The following is a 7,295-nucleotide window of genomic DNA, read 5'->3' on the forward strand; positions in this document are numbered from 1 at the left end:
CTGAAGAGGGAAATACAACAGGGAAGGGGAATGGGTAGAGCCTGAGGCCCCTGTGATGATGTGAGTGAGGTAAGGAACTCTATCTCAGGTTGTCTGAGGATTCCTCTGCTGTTGTGTGGAGAATAGACTGAAGGGAGACAAGGTGGGAGCAAGGAGACAGGCAGGCCACAGGAACTCAGGGTTCTCACTTCCCCACAAGACTCCTGTGTGTCTACCCCCTCCAGCCCCAAGTCCCCAAGGGGTTCCTGAGAGGAGCCAGGTATGAGAGGGCACCCTTCCCAAAACACACACACTGGTCCAGCCAGCATGTACTGGTTTGAGGGCGAGTCCCTGCAGGTCTCCAGGCCAGCATTGCTTGCCTCCCACCCCCTGACACCCTCCCTGCCGCCTGCCCATCTCCCCTCCCAAGACTCTGAGGAGGACAGGAGCCCCACAGAGCAGTGATCCACATATCAGGAGCAAGAGAATTAACATTCCCAGGCTGTAATTATACCTTCTACTGGTGACACCTAAGGAAGCATCTTTTTATAAAAGCAGGTAAATTGAAGGCTTATAGGATTGTGGGGAATGGGTGTATTTTTAGCACATTCCCCTCACTTCCCAGGATTGCCAGAACCCTGGTAATTGCTCTGGTGCCAGTGGCCTGAACTGAGGCTGGGAGCCTCCGAGTGGGATTGAGGGGTCATTGTGAAGGGGATCTGGGAGGCACTGAGAGCCGAAATAAGCCAAGAGAGAATCTGGGAAAGAAGCCTGGAGAAACTCCTTTTGATGGCGGAATTATGGGGAGGAATCATTCATGGGCAGGTGGGGAATACATTTTTAAAATTATGTACGGTATCTATAACAATAATAGCAATGATAGCTAACCTTTATATGGTACTTATTAAGTGTCAGTGTTCTAAGTGCTTTTTGTATATTAATTTGTTAATCCTCATAACAATGATATGAAGTAGGTACTGCTATTATTCCCATTTTACAGGTGAGAAAATCAAGGCATAGAATGTTGAAGTGTAATTTTGACTTAGACATTGGAAGTATACATATACATCTATACACACATAAAGGTTTGCGGGCTTTCACGAGTGAACGAATGAATTCCCTCCTTCTGTATCCCCCAGAATTTTACAAAGAGGCCTAAAGCTCAACCAATCAGGAAGCTCTGAAGTTAGGAAGTCCCTACCCGTGGGCAGGGCCTCTGATCACACTTCCTGTTCTCCAAGAGCGGAACATCCCCACCAAGTGCAAAGTCAGCCATCTTGGTTGATGGGCATTTCCACAGTGTTCTCAAGCACAGAACGCTGGAGCAAGAGGCTGGAGTGCGATGTTTGAGAGGCTGAGAGCAGGGTCCTTGGCGCTTGCAGGATCTTCTGCCTGTGTAGGGAACTGGTTAGAACAGTGGTTGTGCTGATCTTGGAGAGAAGGGAGGAGAGGGAGAGAATAGGGTCTCTCTGGATGTTGTCCAGTGGTTGCTGCTGTCTAGGGACACCCCTCTCCAGCAAGGACATCAGTATAGAGAAGGCACAAGAGAGAGAGGCAGGGGGAAAATGTGATTTTTAATGCAAGCCTCGGTAATCAGCTATTTGTGATGGAATTTTATCTGTCCTGGTCTCTGAGGGACGAGAAGCGGGAGTGAGGGAAGAGGGGTCAGAAATTAGTATGCAGAAATATCTGATCAGCCAAAGTAATTTTCTTTAATAATCGTATTCATACTGCCTGCTCTCTGCTCACTAGAAGAATTAAGTATTTAATAGTAATATATTTCATCTGGCAGTGGTTCCGTTTCGTTAGGAACCGTGATGCCTCGTTGGGGTATGTGGGTGGGTGGAGGTCCGGTGTGGGGACAGGTAGGAGGTGTCAAAGCAAAAAGAGATAGATAAGCAAGGAGGGAAGTGGGCATGGGGGGCAGGAGAACTAGAGGGGAAGCTCCGTGCCCACGTAAGCCTGACGGCCCTCCAAGATGCCACTCAGTGCCTTTGCTGCCATCCACTGGGCAGGTGTTAGGTCCCAGAGGCCCCCGCTTCTGACCCAGTGCCTCAGGCTTCATCCCTACCCACCAAAAGATAAGTCCTCCTTTCCCGACCTCTGGCTTGTCCCTCCCCCAGCCCTGACACCCTCCCAAAGGCTGAGGGAGGAGCTGTGTGGCAAGTGCTGCGAGGGGTCACATTACACAGTGAACCCTGGACCCTCCTGTGACCCCCTGTGTCCAAGGCTCCGGAGGTCTCTGGGCAGATGCCCGGGTATGCTTCCGTGTGTTTTCCAGGCCAGAGATGAGCATAGAGTTCCTGCTCGAGCGTGAGCTGGGCTGGTACAGAGCAGAGAAGCAGCTACCTCTCTGCCCCGGGGCTGCAGGAGCAGGGTGCTTTAGCTATTACATGATTTTAATAGTTAAAAAGCAGGCCCAGCACATGCCAGGGACATAATTGATGACACCTAGCACTTGGGAACCCGCTCTCCATTGGAGGCACTCGGAGAAGCTTGCATCCTGTGCCAGGCTCCCTGAGCTCAGCTGCCCTGGTGGAAAACATCAGTAAGAAGGGTGCAGGCACATTTGCCCGATGAGATGGAGACAAAGAGAGAGAGGGCCGAGCGGCTGATAGCAGAGTTCAGCTTTTTGCTGTTCTTTTAAGAGCAAACTCCACAAACTGATGTGCAGTGATGCTGGCATTTCCAGCGCCTGACAGGCTGGAATTAAACACCTGTCCATTAAACTGACAGCCCCAGGAAGGAAAGAGAGGGGGAGGAAAGGGGGAAGGGGGGGAACTGGGAACCCAACTGCAGACTGGCTCCTTCCCTGCAGGAGGCAACGGGCCCTCTGGAGAGGTCAGGGTGGGAACGGGCAGCATCTGAGCCCCTGCACTCTAGTTTCTGAGACAGAGCGTAGACAGGCCGACAACAAACCAAAATTCAGAATTGGACATCAGAGATGGAGAAGGAGCATGTGATGCCCCCAGGGGGCTGGGCTAAGGAGAAGCTGGGAGATTTATCCTCATTTGCTGAAAGACTTGTTTTGTGTGCTCCAGCAACCTCCCCGGCCTTCCCCACCACATGATCTTTGTCTGCTCTGGACCCTTTAGGCACGTAGCACCTCCCCCAGCAACCCACCCCGCGAGGCCCTGAGACACCTCTTGGGCTGTTGAACATTCCAGTGGGTCTATCCTGGCTCCCCAGCTCAGGTGTAAGCTCCTAGAGAGGAGGAAGCTTGTCTTCTACTTCATAGATGCTGCCCCGCGGTGCGCAGAGCATACCAGTAGGTAGGGCCGGGGTGGAATGGGTTTAGGGATGGATGGGGTGGATGGATGGATGGATGGATGGACAGACGAATGGATGTCATGCTGATAGTTAGGTGCTATGAACATCAGTGTGCCTATACTGGTTGTTAAAATTTCTGTACTGGTTCGTTAGTAGTCTTTGTCCCTAGCCCATGGAATGCTCCACTCCCCACCATCCCAGACACTGTCCTGGACCTCCCCAAGATTCAGCAACTAAATGTTAGCACCCAGCCCAGCAGGGGGCCTCAGGACCCTGCTCCATTGCTTTGACCAGTGTGTCCATTCTCACTGGTTAATATATGGGCTCATTATTTTAAGCAACACCCTTGGGTGGGTAGAATAATAGAGGTCAAGACTGAATATTGAGATTAGACGATTTTAGGGAGCAGGGAGGGAGAGAAATGCCAGGTAGCCTGGCCCGTGGCAGGGTTTTGGTTCTGGGGCCATTCAGTTGAGCTCTCTGAGCCTCGGTTTGCTCGTCTCTCGAGCGGGGACAATATCGGCCCTGCCTACCTTAGAGGGTGGTTGTGCCCAACTGGAATCCGCCCCTCAGCCCTCGGGTCATGATTCTTTGCTGTGTGCATGCCCATTTCTCCAAGAGACGGGGGCTCCTTGAGCACGAGGCTGCTGTGGACAACACCTTTCCACCCCCAGCATGTGCTTGCCAGGTGTTGTTGAGCAGAAGGATGCAAGAGTGTTGGAAGAGTGGGTGACAGAAGAAGCAGACTCTGGGGAGTCCTAATGGGAGGGGGCTGCCGATGGGGGAAGCTACACCCAGATGGAAAGGGAAGGAGAAAGAGGCTTTGGAATGGTGCTGCTACTGGGTACTAGAAGGGCTCGTCTCCCCTCCTCGGCCAACCCCTCATGTGACACCCGCCCTGCCCTGGTGAGGCCCAAGCTTCAGGTGCACCAAGATGGCCCAGGGCAGATCCAAGTGTTAGTAATGCCACTTGATCCTGCTCCCCAGGGTGCCAGACTGCACTCTCTGGAAGCTCCAGGTATGAAGCCCTAGGCTGTCCCAGAGGGGAGAAGGGGCAGGGTCGGAGGAGTGAGACAGGAAGCCAAAGGCTGGAGAAGCTCCAACCCAACCTTCCACCCCAGTCATGCCACTGAGCCTGTTCCTCCTCACACCCCCGGCCCCCGCAGGCCACCCCCTCCCAGGCCCCTCCCTTCTGTCCAGGGCCCACTTGGGAGGCCAGGACTCTTCCTTGCAGATCCTGCAGTCTCAAGGCCCACCTCAGCCTCGTCCCAGCTCAAGACCACACAATTTAGCACTGAATTGCCACCCATCCTGTATGATTCTCTCTGGGCCGGTGTGAGCATGTGTTGCGCGTGAGGGTGATCCTGCACGACATCTGTCACCCTCCCACCGCCAGGGTTGATACAGCTGATCTGTCTGGCTAGGCTGCTGTTCTTTTCCTCAGGGCTTCCAGCAAGAAGGCAGCTGCCACAAGCAGGGGGCTGGGAGCAGCTTGCTGGGCCACAGTGTGTGCAGCTGGACAACCCCTCCCGCCCCCACCAGATGTCACACGTGTGTGAACATGGACGTTAGAGCTGGGCCGTCCTGGGCTCCAATCCCAGCTCTGTCCCTGGTTACCTGTGTGACTTTGGACAAGTTGTTTAACCTCTCTGGGTCTCCCCCCCCCATCGGCCCTGCCCACCTTTAAAGGGTGGTTTTGAGGATTTGACAAGAACAGGGCTGTGAAAGCCCTTTGCAACTAAAGCGCTACACAAATGCCCAGGAACGCTGCGGTTATCATTGGCGTCCTTCTCGTGATCATTATTGGTTTAGGTGCAGCCGAGAAAGCAGGAAGGAGTAACGGCCGGATCTTATTACGGTCCTGCAGCGGAGCAGAGTGATAATGTGCAGACTTCTAGGGGAGAAAAATCCTTTCCCATCTGTTTGTGTTATAGCAGAGCCTTCTGCAGCTACTCCAGCCCACAGCGGCCCCTCCGAACCCGTCCTGAACCCCTTCAGGACTGGGCATGGCTGCCTCTCTCCTTGACACTGGGCCGTGCTGCTCTCGGCCTCCTCTGTCTGGGCTCATCCCCACACCCAGACTGTAAATCGTCCCTAGCCAGGATGGCTTCTCTTGTTTCTAGTGTATTTTTATGGGACTGAGCATGGGGAGGGGCGGGCAATGCACTAGGGAAGAGGGAAGGAGGTGAGGAGTAGAGGAAGATGAGCGCCAGCTTGGGATCCAATCCCGGATCTACCACTCTCACTAATTTGAGTGGCCTTCACTAAGTTGCTCAACCTCTTAGTGCCTCAGTCTCCCCATCTACTAATGAACCTTCTGGTACCTTCTGCAAAGAGAGAAGCAGAGACTCTCAGATCTCATTTCTAGCCAACCACCTCCTCCACCAGACCCTCTATACCCGAAGACAGCCCCTTAATGTTGGATTTCTGGACCCCTGGGTCCTCCACAACCTCCCCCCCACTACCCCCACCCATATCCTCACAGGGGCACCCCGGTTCCAAGCCTGTGTTTGTGAGCTCACCAGGAACCGCGGGACACGGGCCTTTCTCTCTGCCGTAATGAAACCCTTTAATCATATTCAAATAGGTTACTGTTCAGGGGGAAAATAGAAATATGGATTTGATAGCAATAAATTTCCCTGGCTGGCTAAGCCCAGTTCTTAATTGTCCTGTCCCAGGGCTCGCACATTTCATTGTTCGTTAGGTGCTTAAGTCCCCACTCTCATTTTGTGGCGGTGACATTACCGTTGATGGCTCTAATACTCTCATAATTTGAAAGGGGATTTGCATGATAGAACGCAGAGTATTAAAAGAAAAAGAAAAAAGGGTGAGAGAAAAATGGGGGGGCAAGATGGGGGGAGGATCTCTGAAGGGAAGGGGGATGGCAAGGGGGAGGGGGCAGATGAGGAACTCAATCCAGCTTTCACTTTAAAAAAGTCACTTTCTTCAAAGTCAAATCATTGTTTTCATTAAAGTAAAAAAAAAAAAAAAAAAAAGGAAGAAAGGAAAAAGCCAAGGCTGCACGTTGGGCTGACTGGGCACTGGTAGTCTCCTTATTGTTCCTAATGGTTATTAATTATTATTATCCGGCTGTGCAGGGCTCTGTGGACGTGATGTCCTCAATGTCCTTGGGGTGGAGTTGGGGGTGGGGGGTGTCGGGGGAGGGGCTAACTCCGGACAGGGAGATTTGCTCCCAGGCCACAGAAAAAGGCAGCCACCTACCTTGTGACAGATGCCCTTAGGAGCTAGGTTTGGGTGGGTGGAGGGGAGAGGGGACACTTTCCTAGAAAGAAGGTCTGTGTCAGAGGAATCCAAACCTCCTGGGTCCTGGCCAACTCTTCTTGAGTTTCCTAGAAATTTCTTCTTTCCAAAAGCCAGTGATTTGGGCACAACCAGCCTGGCTGGACACAAGACAGTTCTAATCACTGGTGGAGTCTTCCACGTCCCTTTTGCAAACTGGATTCCCCACCTTCCCCCTGCCCCAGTACAGCACCAGGAGACCTTGCAGAGGTTTGGCTGGATTCCCAAAAGGGCCTCTCCTAACTCCATCACCGGGCATTTAGGATCAGTGAATGCTGTGGCCATGCTGTGCTTTGCTCACATCAGGGTCCCATGACCTCCCCCACACACACACACACACTTAGCATCTCTCTACCTGGGCCAGAAATTCTAAATATCACTGCAGCCCTGGGTTTCTGGGGTTTGAAAGATGGTTAATCCAGCTTTCTTTGAGGTGATGGTTTTGTGTTCCAGGCAGGGCCACCTGGATGGATTCTCGAATCTCCTTGGACATGGAGAGGTATGTGGCTCCATCTCCTTGGATGGACCATGTGACCGTGCCAGGGCACACAGCGGGGGCAGGACACTGACTGCTGGGGGGCAAGGAGTGTTGCACAGCAGAGCTGATGAGGTCAAGGGCTTGGATTCTCACCCTCCTGTAAACCCCGCCCCTCCAGTCTTGTCACTTAATCTTGCTCACCCCACTGGCAGCCCCTGGGACATCCCCACCACCACCACCACCACCACCCCACCCCCTACCCGCCGCA

The sequence above is a fragment of the Callorhinus ursinus genome, unplaced genomic scaffold (assembly GCF_003265705.2).
Source record: "Callorhinus ursinus isolate GAN/ISIS: 27379988/994484 unplaced genomic scaffold, GSC_fseal_2.0 scaffold22, whole genome shotgun sequence".
NCBI lineage: Eukaryota > Metazoa > Chordata > Mammalia > Carnivora > Otariidae > Callorhinus > Callorhinus ursinus.